General features: G+C 39.2%; 1 protein-coding gene across 1 annotated transcript in view; it reads left to right on the top strand.

Moving 5' to 3' along the window:
• The first annotated feature begins 9 nt into the window (after positions 1-9).
• LOC137603077 (helicase ARIP4-like) overlaps positions 10-12,912 on the top strand; it is a 69,925-nt gene continuing 57,022 nt past the window's right edge. Inside the window, exon 1 of the mRNA XM_068326282.1 lies at positions 10-130. The gene's annotated coding sequence lies outside the window, so the exon portion shown is untranslated. The remainder of the gene's footprint in view (positions 131-12,912) is intronic.

Raw genomic sequence — 12,912 nt, 5'->3', positions numbered from 1 at the left:
CGGACACCGACAGGAACTCTTTCAACGAGAAACTGATGAATGAGCTACAGACAAACCCTGCATCTCATTACCACTGGAGAAACAAAGTCTTTGCACCTGGAGGGACCCGCCGTCTGAAGTAGAACAAAAGGTGAGAGACATGGCGGTTTACCGTCCGCTCCCACGTGTTTAGTGTCAGTGAAACCAGCGATGTTTGGCTTTCTGGTGCTGCGGAGCGTCAATTAGACTCCAGACAATGGAGCAGCGTGCTGTACTTCAGCTCCTCCGCTTCCTCCTGCCTGCATTGCTGCTGCCTTCTTCCGTGTTACGAAACAAGCAGCACACCGCCTTCCTTTTTTATTTTTTGACATACAGGCGAGCGGAGATGAACCCTGCGGGTCACACCGAGAGCAGACACTTGATACCTCCGCGGGGTTAAATAGGTTCGCTGAAACGGACGACCGGCCAAATCATGGCAGTGTTACCCTAGAGTCAGACTAGGAGGGCAACCCCAAGGGGAAGGGGCGTACATAAAAGTGTTCTGTAAAGCCAGTGTCCGTTTAGATGCTGAACATTTTTATTATTGCTTGAAATTACTTATCAAACGTTTGTTTAAAGTTGCCACCATACTTTGCCTACCTCTTTGTGCAAGGGGCAGTTAAACAATAGTCCAGAGGCTGCAGTGAAGGAGCTCAGAGGTGAAAGGGCAGACTGGAGAACATGACCTCCACTGAAGGAGCTGGTCAGGTCTGCAGGAGTCAAAAATATTTACCACATTGAACAGGAGGAGGTTAGTGCCATTACTGTATATCAACACAGAGATTTAATACAGAGGAAATGTAGACTCAAACTTGATATGGAATCTTATTGAGGATATAAGAATAATAATGATAATAATAATAGCTCCGCAGTGGACTGGTGTTGCATTCAGAGTGTACCCCGCCTCTTGCCTGTAAGTCAGCTGGGATAGGCTCTAGCAAACTTTGTGGTCCGCAACAGCGGAAGAAGCAATCCAGAAGATGAATAATAAATAATTATTTTTGTTGTTATTAGGTCAATATAACTTGATTGATTGCTTTATTTTGTTGTCAGTGTGACCATTATTTATTTATTCACAGTGTTAAAGATGTGTAAACCTATCATCCACAGAGTTCATTTTACCTCGAAGTAGTGCATCCCTCGGATGCGCTTCAAGAAGAATTTGTGCATCCCAACATGACATTTATGCATCTCAAAAGTAACTAGAACCAATGCAGTCATGGACTGCAACATCCCACGACACCCCTGAATTCAAAATTTTACTCTGACCTACTTGCATAGGTCAAAGATCAAAGCTAGTGCTCTGACCTACTGTCATTGATCTATGGTCTCACACTGGCCTCCTCCCTCGTCTTTCTATCTTATCCAGTTCTTGAGTGCACAAAAGTTGAAATTTGACCTTGACCTAGTTTTCTTGAGGTCATCATCTCATTTTCATCCCCTTTGATGCCCGAGTAATGTGCTTTTTGTTTCGTCTTTCTATCTGCAATGGTTTGCGAAGATATTTGGTGGACATACAAACTGACCGACAGACGGACGAACGAAGACACGAAAAATTTATTACAATTACAATTACAATTAATGTCCACTTTGAAGTGGGATGTAATAACAGAATATATGGTAGAAACGTATGCAAGAATTGAGTTTTGCCAACAGTCCAATACAAAAACTAATCTGTTAATTTTTAATGTTTTGATTAATAACATCATAACTGTTTAAAAAGAAAAAGAGTAAAATTATATATTAGTTTTATCAAAATGTTAAAGTTTGGTAGTCATTTAAAAAAACTTTTAGAAATAAAGATGTAATGACGTTTTTCTTTTCACTTTTGCTTTTCACTCAATAGTTTTCTTTACCTTTAATTCATGTACTGTATTCTCCTGTGGACACTGCACCAAGCTGACAGAGCCTTCTCCACACAAATTTCAGTAATATCTGTCAGTAATATCTGTCCTTTTTTCTTCATTAACTTCATAACTTTTTTTATGCAAAAAAGCACTCATTGTCACCTGCTTTTTCTTCAACTATGGCATCTTTTTTGAAGGCACAGTGACTTCTTCCTTCCCATCTCTCTCTCTCTGTCTTGCCAACCTGTATAGATCAGTCTCTCCCTCATTACTGTCCAACCTAGCATACAAGTAATCATAAGCCCCTTATTTGGCCTTTGCTACCTCTACTTTCACCTTACGCTGCATCTCCCTGTACTCCTGTGTACTCCCCTCAGTCCTCTCATTGTTCCACTTCTTCTTAGTTAACCTCTTTCTCTGTATACACTCCTGTACCTCCTCATTCCACCACCAAGTGCCCTTATCTAGTTTCCTTCCAGATGACACACCCAGTATTCTCCTACCTGTCTCCCTGATCACATTAGCTGTAGTTGTCCAGTCATATGGAAGCACCTCCTGACCACCCAGAGCCTGTCTTAACTCCCTCCTAAAAGTCATGCAACACTCTTCCCTTTTCAGCTTCCACCATTTCGTCTTCTGCTCTGCCTTTGCCCTCTTCATCTTCCTCACCACCAGAGTCATCCTACACACCACCATCCTATGCTGTTTGGCTACACTCTCACCTACCACTACTTTGCAGTCACTGATCTCCTTCAGATTACACCATCTACAAAAGATGTAGTCTACCTGTGTGCTCCTATCTCCACTCTTTTAGGTCACCCTATGTTCCTGCTAAAGTTTCCGTCCCAGGGTTTCACACTGATGATTGTGCGTCCCTGTCAAAAAATGTGCGTCAAAGAAGCAAGGACGCATGCATACGAGAAAACTGCATCCATAGTTGTGCATGTCATTTGAAAGCTCATGAATGCAAATGAAAACAGCTGGTCCAACACAAAATATTTGGGGCAGTGTGTAAATATTTCAAGCAAGACAATGACAGTGTCTTCCTGTCTTCCTGTCTTCCTTCCTGTCAGTGTCCTGGACACTGACAGGAAGGCAAAAATTGACTGGAAATATGCAAAAATTCTCTGTTCATGTGACAGTAAAGTCAGGAATTCTTCCAATGTTAAAAATAAATGTTTTTTGGAAGTTTCTGTCGGTGATGAGTAAAGTACTCCGCAAATATGTAGATTAGATTAGATCTTGGAAAACCTTGAAGGCTGAATCAGAAGCAGCTGGATATTAGTTTAAGTCAAGTTTTGTTTCAACCTTTGGATGGATAGAATTTTGTTGTAAAGACGTACAAACCTGTTTGAAATTTCTCAGACATGTAGGCATCAGGGAGGAGACAGGCGATTACATCTAGTGAAGAAACTTTCAGAAGAGGATATGCTGACTTTTCCGAACAGCTCTTTTCCATACGAGAGACGTTATGGATTTATCACTTTTCTTGGATTTGTTTTCATGGTCAAAGAATAGTGGTGTTGCACAAAAGAGGAGAATGGACTCTTGAGGAAATGCTCAGCCTTGAAGATTTAAAGTCTTCCAATGTTTTTGTTTGTAAAACTTATCTGTGGTCAGTTTAAATCTTTTGTTAGCTGAGCTGGACTTTGGTAAAGCTTGGTCAACTATTGTGGCTTTCACTGCCTCTGCTGTCAGTTGTGTTTCACAGACCTTGTTCTTTTTGATCTGACCTTGAATCAGATATCATTGAAGCAGAAGAAGAGGATATAACCAGAAGGAAGCTTATCAGATTAAACCCTCTCACCCCACTTTTTCTTTTGTTCATTCATTTAAGAAACCCTCAGGTTAAAGTTCTGCTGGATAAAATTAAGAATCTGTTTAATGTAAAAAGTTTCCCAGTTTGTGAGTCTTCAGAGGCTTAAAACTACATAAACTGAACATCAAAAGTTGTTTTTGTTGTAATTATTAATTTTAAGGAACTAGACTCATGTTTCTGGATGTGCAATGGTGAGAAGGGCTACACTCTGTACTTTCTTACATCAGGCTGTCTGGAACGGATTATGTATTATATTTTCACAAACCATATGAATATCATATTAAGTTTTACATCAAGCTGCCTTGTTGAATGTTTTCACGGTGCAAACTGCCAAACAAAGAAAAAGTTAAATGTGTAAATTCTTGTCACTGTAGACCACACTGGTTCATTAAATGTTATTTTATTTGTTTTGCTCCCATTTTCACCCATATGCTGATTTTGACAGGATGCTCTGGGGGCACTTTTATCTTTATCACGCTGCTTGATCCTTAGGCCCCGTCCACACGATAACGGATATTTTAAAAACGCAACTTTTTCGTTGCGTTTACGCCTTCTGTCCACACGACAACGCAGGTATCCGGAACGAAAACACAACTTTTTAAAAACGCTGGCCGAGGTGGATTTTTAAAAAAATGCTGGGTCTGCGTTGTCGTATGGACGGCGTATCCGCGACTTTTTAAAAACGCTGTCGTCTTGCCTGCGACGAAAACCGCTGTGACGTAATATTTATGGGCCCGTGTGTTCTGACAACAAAACACGGAGGATTCCTATTGGATAAAATTTGACTCAATACTGCCACCACATGGTTTTGGCATGCTTATAGCCGTCTTCGAAAACGCACTGGTGCATTTACGTGCGGACGGAGATTTTTTTAAAAACGCTGTTGTGTGGACGGGAATCGTTTTCAATGCGTTTTTAAAAAGTTCCGTTTTTAAAAAGTTCCGTTTTTAAAAAAATCCGTCATCGTGTGGACGGGGCCTTAGATTGTTACTGTAGTCTGTTCTTGGTGCTGAGCTCAGCAGGAGGCAGAGTTCAGAAACATGGCGCTCGAAATGCCACCGGAATATCTGAAGGATGAGCTGCTGGCTTCTTTGAATGCTGTGCTGGTAATGGCTAGTGGTCACCAGGTGGGATTTCAGGCTAGTGTTTCATTATTTCTAGTTCATCTTTCAATGGAAGGAGGGTTATTTTACTTGTTGACTTGTATTACAGTTGTCAGAATCAAACGGAAAGTAATGCTATCATGATGTTGAGCTTTGGTCAGTACAAACAAGTGAAGGCAACAGTTACACTGGTAATCTAAAGATCTAAGTAGTTGGATATAAAATGAGCTTCAACTTGGTTGTTATTGCACAAACTGTATGAATGCACTTATATAATGAATGAACCAAAACAAAATGTTCTGTCTGACACAACAAATTTTTTCTCGATCAAAACTATTATATGATTTGATTTAATTTGTCTTAAACATCAACACTTATTTGTCAGAGTGTTTTGTGTGAAGCTATTATTCATTAAGGTAATAGCCTTCATTTGAAACTTCTCAAAACAACAGAGTACTGTAAATAAGATATGCTTTTTCCATAAAACACATGAATCATGTGACAGTTTTAAATTGATTTCAACTCTCCTACACAGCGTAGAACTAGACTGTCTTTTCTGTTTTTCCATGAAAAACAGAAAAGAAACTGATGAGGACTAGACGGCTGCCCCGTTCTCGCTGGTCATGAATTCTGAAACAGTGGGGGAGGGTCTCTTCGACCTACAACTCCTTTTTAAACAGCAAGGGGTTGCCAACCAGGCTGGCTGACTGACGGACTCTGGCTGTTCATTCAGAGAAGACCTTTACATCACAGTGGGAAATATATATTGAAGTAGAGACTCAGTGACATTCTAACCACCTCCGCTCTTGACTGGAGATTTAAAATCCTGGAGCAGGAAGGGAGGGGGAATGTAGAGCGACTGAGACTGCGACCTCTGCTGCCTACTATGGGTTTCTGGTTCCTGTCCAGTTTACCTTTATTCATAAAACCGTAATGTTAAAAAGAATTATTGCAGCACTTCACAGTTGTCTGGGTTTCTGCACTCAACCTGCTTTTCATTGTCATATTACTGTATATATTCTATTCTAAAGCTGATGTCAATTATGAGGAAACTGGTTCAAGCTCCTGATGTTCCTACTGTTACACTCAGACATAGATGATGAGCTAATTCTGAAGTTATTTTTGACATGCAGGTTAATTGTTAGCAGAAAAATAGCGTATTAGCCATGTGAATAGCTTGAGCCCTGGTGTTTTCAGCCCACTGAACATGGAGCTTTTTCTTTGCTTCTGTTTATCTGGGTAGGGCAAAAGTTTCTCAAGAAGTCCCTCATTTAAATAACAGGATATTTTTCCTGCTCTTTTGTCTTTGACAAATGTGTCCATAATACTGGTACTTGTAGGGATTTCTTCCAGTTGTACATTTTGTAGGCATTGGCCTTACTGTGGATGGTAAGGTAAGTTTCTTACTTGCTTTTAAACACAATGCTTATATTCATTCGTTTATATGTATTTCAATGTTATGAGGAGACATGAGAATTACATCAGAGCTCCCCTCAATGATCAATGGGAGGTCACCAGACCTGTTCATGAAGGACTGGATGCACAACATCACCTGGAATAAACAACAGAATGCAACTCTAGGCACCCTCTTAGCCACTTCACTCCTCTGGAAATTTGTGGTTGTGTATAATAGATTACAGTCAAGACTGTTAGCTGATGGTACTCTGGTGGTCTTTAGAATTCATCAATACAATGGACTAAACTTTAAGTAACGACTAATACAGTAGTTCTATTGAGTAGATTCTCATTGGATAAGCTCCACCAACATTAAACATTGTAATCACTTAAATGATTATGTATTTGGTGAATCTGGGTTTTTTTTGTATTAACAGTTGATGAAGATGAGGTGAGTGTTGCATGATCAGTCAGTTATTTTAACAGTAGTACACATCATGGTGAGCAGTGTGATCATGTGTGTACTGTTCAGTTCTTAACTGGAGGTAAATTGACGCCTCTGTTCCCTTTGGAAAGTTTTCTCTTTAATGGAAAGATCCAAGTTGTTGTGATGAAGGAACTGCCTGTAGCACGTCAACTTTTAATGATTTAACATCCTCTCCCTCAATCCATGTGCACTCAAGTCTCCCTTCCACAGTTGAGGATTTTATTGGCCAGTCCAAGTTTATGTGGATTGCTCTGATTTCTTTGAGGAGGAGGATTTCATGACTTCTCTGGGCCTTCATGATTGAGTGATAATAGAGTTGTAACATGAGTGTCTAGATTTTACTGCTCTGATTTCCTCTTTCTCAATTTGAAGAAAGACGACAGTCCCTGCATAATTCACTGTATATTTTGACCACGTTAGCAACCTAGACGTATTCTGTGAGTGAAATTCATCTCAGGCAAGGATTTGAGGGCCATCTCTCAAAAACTGATCATCACCAACAAATTCGTTTGCACATACTGTATATACTGGAAGAGGTGCCTCTTGATAGTTTATGCTGATTAAGCTTTACAGTGCGCCCTCACTCATTCGCACATCAAGGCTCGCGACTTCACCTCAGCACGGATTTTTGGTAGGCAGTCACGTGATGCCACGCATTTTATTGGATGACTGCATCCGGAAGTGCGCTCCGTTCCGTGAGTCTCAGACTTTCGTGAGACACAAAAGTGCTTTAATCAGTCGATACGAGTGTGGGAAAAGGTAAAACAGATAGAAGGTGGTTTAATATCAGTATGGGTATGGTTCATAAACGTTTAAATTACTGTAAATAATAAGATAAATAGTTTGTCGCTGTATCGTTGCATTTGTTAATTGCGTGTGGTTCCTGGAAGGCATTAACCGCGAGGAACGAGGGTGCACTCAATATTAATTAAACTATAAGACAACTCAGCTTCTTAATTTCTTCAGTGAAATGTAGCCCTGGTGGGGGATCCTTGGTTATGTCATCTGATCTGACCAGCATTAATTTACGATTTAGCTTGAAGACAACATAAATGAGCAAAGTGCTGTTTTGTTTCTTAAGTGCTGGTCAAATGTAGACAAACTTGTTTTATTTATGTTTGGCGTAATGGCTCCAGTAGGACATATGTTACTATGGAACAGGTCTTTGAACCAGAATTTTTTGCCAATTGGTTTGTTCTGAACAGAAACGGAATTATAACGTTTAGAACAAAAACCTAATTCCCGAATTGGTTAATAACGTTTCTTGTAAATATACAGTAAATAAGTAGGTAGCCTAAGGACTTTTAAACTGGCAATTAAATCAATTAGTTCACACTGTAGATATGTCCCTACGATAAACAGAACAACAGCACTGATCCAGTTACGAACAGAGGATGAGGAATCAGAGAGAGACGGAGAATTTTGCAGCAGCTTATGATGCAACAAAGTTTGCATGCGTCAGAGCTCACCGGGGAGTGAACACGGTGTCGCTATGAACGAAGCATCTGGGGATCGGTCAAGGACAGAAAGAAAATACCAATAAATCTCTGGAGCGTCGCAGGAAGTCTACCGAAGGAGATTAATGCCTGCAAAGCGCTGATAGTACTGGGACGCACTGCACTGAAAGTGACTGGCAACCAATGAGTTAATGTCTGAATCAAACATTTTTTCAGACTGACAGACTGCAGTGTTAACCTGTTATGAATATAATCGAGGTTGGGTGACTGCCTTTTCCTTGACTGCTGGTAACTTTTTTCCACTGTCATCACGCAGTGAATGACAGGAAGGGAAACATGAGGTCAGATATTTTTTTCAAGAATGAAAAAAAAACCGGTAGTAACTGGTTACAATTATTTGCTGTTCCGATTCTGTTCCGTAACATTACAAAATACAAAGTTTTCGGTTTTGTTTTAGTTCCTGGCAAAATACCAAAGTTTCTGGTTTTCGTTATGGTTCCATGAACGGTTCAAAGCCCTGCTATGGTACTTACATGTGTGTTTACATGTGTTTGTGTGGGTCAATCTAACATTTAGAATAAAACCTAAACAACAAGTAGCACAACATGACAGCGTGGTCAGCAATGTTTTTTTTAATTCATCTTTTAATATGATAATAAATTGATTGAAAATTAATTATTGGGTCAGTAAAATGGTGAAAATATTTCACTGCAGTTTCTTCAGGTGAGGTGAAGTTTCTTGTTTTGTCCAAGCAACATTTCCAACCTCTAGAACTATATGTCAATCCAAAAATAATGAGCATCTTGACATTTTGAAAGCAAACACTTCATCTATGAAATTGTTAATGAAAAGGTGAAGGGAGATGAAATTGTTTCAGTCAACTAATCATTTCAGAACAATCTAAAAGACGAAACACAAAATACAACTGCAACTAGAACTAGAACCAAAGCAGTCATATATGGCAACATCCCGTGACACCCCGGAATTAATAATTTTACCCTGACTTACTTGAATAGGTTAAAAATCAAAGATGGTGCTCTGGCCTACTTTTATAGATCAAAGCACTAGCTTTGATCAGTGGTCTTACTCACACTGGCCTTCTCTCTCGTCTTTCTATCTTATCCGGTTCCTGTGTTTACAAAAGTTGAAATTTGATCTTGACTTACTTTTCTCAAGGTCAACATCATCATTTCATTTTCATTCCCTTTGCCACCCGAGTAATGTTTTTTTTTTCCTCTTTCTAACTGCAACGGTTGCAAAGATTAGTTGGACTAGCGAATGGATGAACGGACGGACGGACGAACGAACACTGACAATTATAATACATCACCACTATGAAGTGGGACGTAAAAACATCTCATTAATATTCTTAATGGTTCTCCGTTGTTGGTAACGTGATCAACGCTTTGTTATTTCACATAATGACAGTCTTCCACTATTGCTTCCTGTGTGTTTTCAAAGTGATTAGTCTGTGATAAACCCGAGGATGGTATTGGGGAGGAAAAGGATTTCCTGGCTTCACTACATTTATTCAAAAATGTGTGTGAAGATTCTTGCAGTGGAAGGACACTGGTTGATGTTAAGAACTTTTTTGTTTTTTTTTAGCATTTACTTTATTTTTGTTGTTGTTTCATGAGCTCTTGTGCTGCTTTCATATCCTGAATGTTGGGCATCGTTCAGGCGCCGTCACTCATCTAAGTCGAGGGTTTGGTATGTGCAGCCAGCAGAATAAACCAGCTCTTGTTCTAAGTGCAGTTAAAATAGGTTAAGCTGGGGAAACCCTTCCCTCAAATGTCCTCATATGAACCCAGAACAACCCCAGTGAACCTGCTAAGGCCTCAGTGATTGGCTGGAGATTAGCCAGCAGCATCCAATTGGAGATCACCTGGGTGCTACGGTTTCCTATCCCTCCCTGCTGCTTCTTGACCCTGCCAGTTAGGCTACGACTGACAATGTTGATTACATGCATCTGATTCACCACTGGTTACGCATTGATGCTATGCATTTATCAGGACAAAATCAATGTTATAACCTCAGTTACTAAGTAGTAGGAGTCCCTTTGTGTTTGACTAGGTGGCATCCAAAAGGTGTTGAACAGAAGGAGTGATCATTCCTCTGAGTTTCCTTTCATGTTTTCTTTGTCCCATTATGGTGCAGGTCAAACTTGATGAGGTGGGTGGGGATTAAATTTGACACCCAGGTGGGGTTAGCCTGAAGGTTTACTGGTCTGAAAATACCCTGTGAATTGAGTGAGTGCAGGTCAGCATTGATTAACTCACACCGGACACTGATTGTGCGGCCCACAGACTTGTGTGTCACGTACTGACTGATCCTGAATGAAGGTGTATGTTCAGTATTTTCAGGTTCAAAGCAAAAGTTTCAGTCCAGTTGACAATCATCAGGCTGATTGAATGTGTCACAACCCGAATAGGTTTAGCTTAGCTTTGGCTACATTTAGATAAACAGTTGGTAAAATAAATGTGTGCTTTTTTATTTTAATTTTTTACTCTTTTGCAAACAAAGAAAATACTCCATATTGGACAAGAACAATAATATGAAACTACATTTTTTGTCATGTAATAAAATAACATTATTATTATTAAATATTGAAATTGTTGAGTTTTAATAAACAAGCTGTATTAAGACACTTAGGGTGATTTTCTATATGCAGTCTGGGCTTGCACTAGGAGGTAGTATGACTAAGCCACTGTGGCTCAGTGTAAAAGAATTGAGTAAGCCACAAAAAGCCAAGTTTTGTGTCCAAGACAGCGGCTTGCTATAATAGCAAGTAAAACTTACAAGTAAACATTGAATAATACCAAGAATCAAATTTATTAAAAGCAAAGTGTCTAAGTCAAAGTTAAAATGTCTTGTAGTCCAAGTAAAACTTACAAGTAAACATTGAGTAATATTTTGAATGACTGTATCTTCACATAGTGAATGCAAATTTTCAATTGTTGGGGGGTGTAAAACCACACTCGTCGTATGGGGAGGGGGGCACGGGAAATTTTTTAGAAAATGGGGTTTTCCTGCATTCTGGTGCAATCTGAGGGCAAAATCTTCTGTTCAGTTTACCTACAAAAATACACTAAAGTCAATAGTTCAAGCCTAACTATCTTTATTTCTGTCCTACTTTATGTAGGTAGAAATATGAGATTCAACAATTGAAAACTTGCATTCACTATGTGAAGATAGTCATACAAAATATTACTCAATGTTTACTTGTCAGTTTTACTTGGACTAGAATACATTTTAACTTTGACTTAGACAACACTATTGATATTCCATAGTTTAGTTTTTTTTAAAAAATTCGATAATATGATTTTTCATTTCAATTTAAAAAGGCATGAAAAATGTCAAGCAAGGTGAATACACATTTACATGCATTGCTGGTTATTCCTGCCTGTCATAGCGATCAAAAGTCTAAGACTACAAAAAAGTATTGATAATATCTTTCATTTACCTTCTGATCAGTCTGTCACCACTCCTACGCCCTCTCAGCATTCACCATTTGTTGTTCAATTAGAATTTTAACGCAAAATCTACTATGAAACACTCTATTCTCATTTTCTTTCAATCGATCGTCCTCGCCTTGTCATACACCAATTCGCGGGTTTAGCTTGTAAAAAAAAGAATCCTGTTTTTTTAGTGCTGTGAGGCAATTAAAAAAATTATCTAATTACAGGATTTGTAATTAATTAATCTAATCACATTTTGTATTTGAGCTTGTGCGTTTGTGTTTTCCATATTGATTGAAAGTAGTCAGACTTAATGGATTCCCACTCCTCCCCATCACGTCCTCAGTATTGTGTAACTCTCTTACACAAGCAAGGGGCTGTGAGGCAGATCTTCTAAGGTTCTAAGCCAGCCCCATAAAAAAATCAAGGTGTTACACAATTTCTCTTTTCAGGGCCAAAAAGTGTAGCATTTGTGGATTTTATAATTCTTGCAAATGACCTGCATTTTTGGGAACTATCTGCATCAGTGCTAGCTGACAGCTATGTAAAGCATTAGTACAAGTATTAGCAAGATAGTTCATCAATGGAGGGGGTTAATCTGTGATTGGTGATTGCTAAATAAAGACATAAACAGATATGCAGTTGTTTTTTATGAATGCTGAAGCACGAAGGATTTGGTACTGTCATGCATTCTGTCACACACATACATTGTAGAACACAGAAGGTTTTTACATATTCAGCTGTTGTTATTCACTACTGTTTGATCCGAAGGCGAGATAGCGATGAAGACCTTTTTAAAAGTATGTTAACGAACAGTTCCAAATTAGAATGAGGTTTTGAGGTTTAAGCTCAGATTTGCTTGAACATGAGCATCTGCCAAATTAGAGTTTTAGGAATGTTTGACTTGATTTGATGTTAATGTCTGCTTCCAGCTGCTGTAGGGTTTTTATTGAGATCCTGGTTACAGACTGCTCTACACAGAAATATGAACCCATAGCATCTGTTAGAAAACAAAAACTGCTGTTGCTTGTTTTGACTTTGTGTATGCATCTGTGTGTGTGTGTGTGTGTGTGTGTGTGTGTGTGTGTGTGTGTGTGTGTGTGTGTGTGTGTGTGTGTGTGTGTGTGTGTGTGTGTGTGTGTGTGTGTGTGTGTGTGTGTGTGTGTGTGTGTGTGTGTGTATGTGTGGCATGACATCTTGACATACATCTTGTGTAACCGTTTTTCTGGTAAGCTGAACAGTGACATTATTAGCCAGATCTTATGTAAGGCAACTTATGCAAGCAGCTGTCTTCTCACCGCCGTCCTCTTTTATAATATGTTTCTATT

The sequence above is a fragment of the Antennarius striatus genome, chromosome 2 (genome assembly GCF_040054535.1).
Source record: "Antennarius striatus isolate MH-2024 chromosome 2, ASM4005453v1, whole genome shotgun sequence".
Classification (NCBI taxonomy): domain Eukaryota; kingdom Metazoa; phylum Chordata; class Actinopteri; order Lophiiformes; family Antennariidae; genus Antennarius; species Antennarius striatus.
This window is presented reverse-complemented; position numbering and strand designations above follow the sequence as displayed.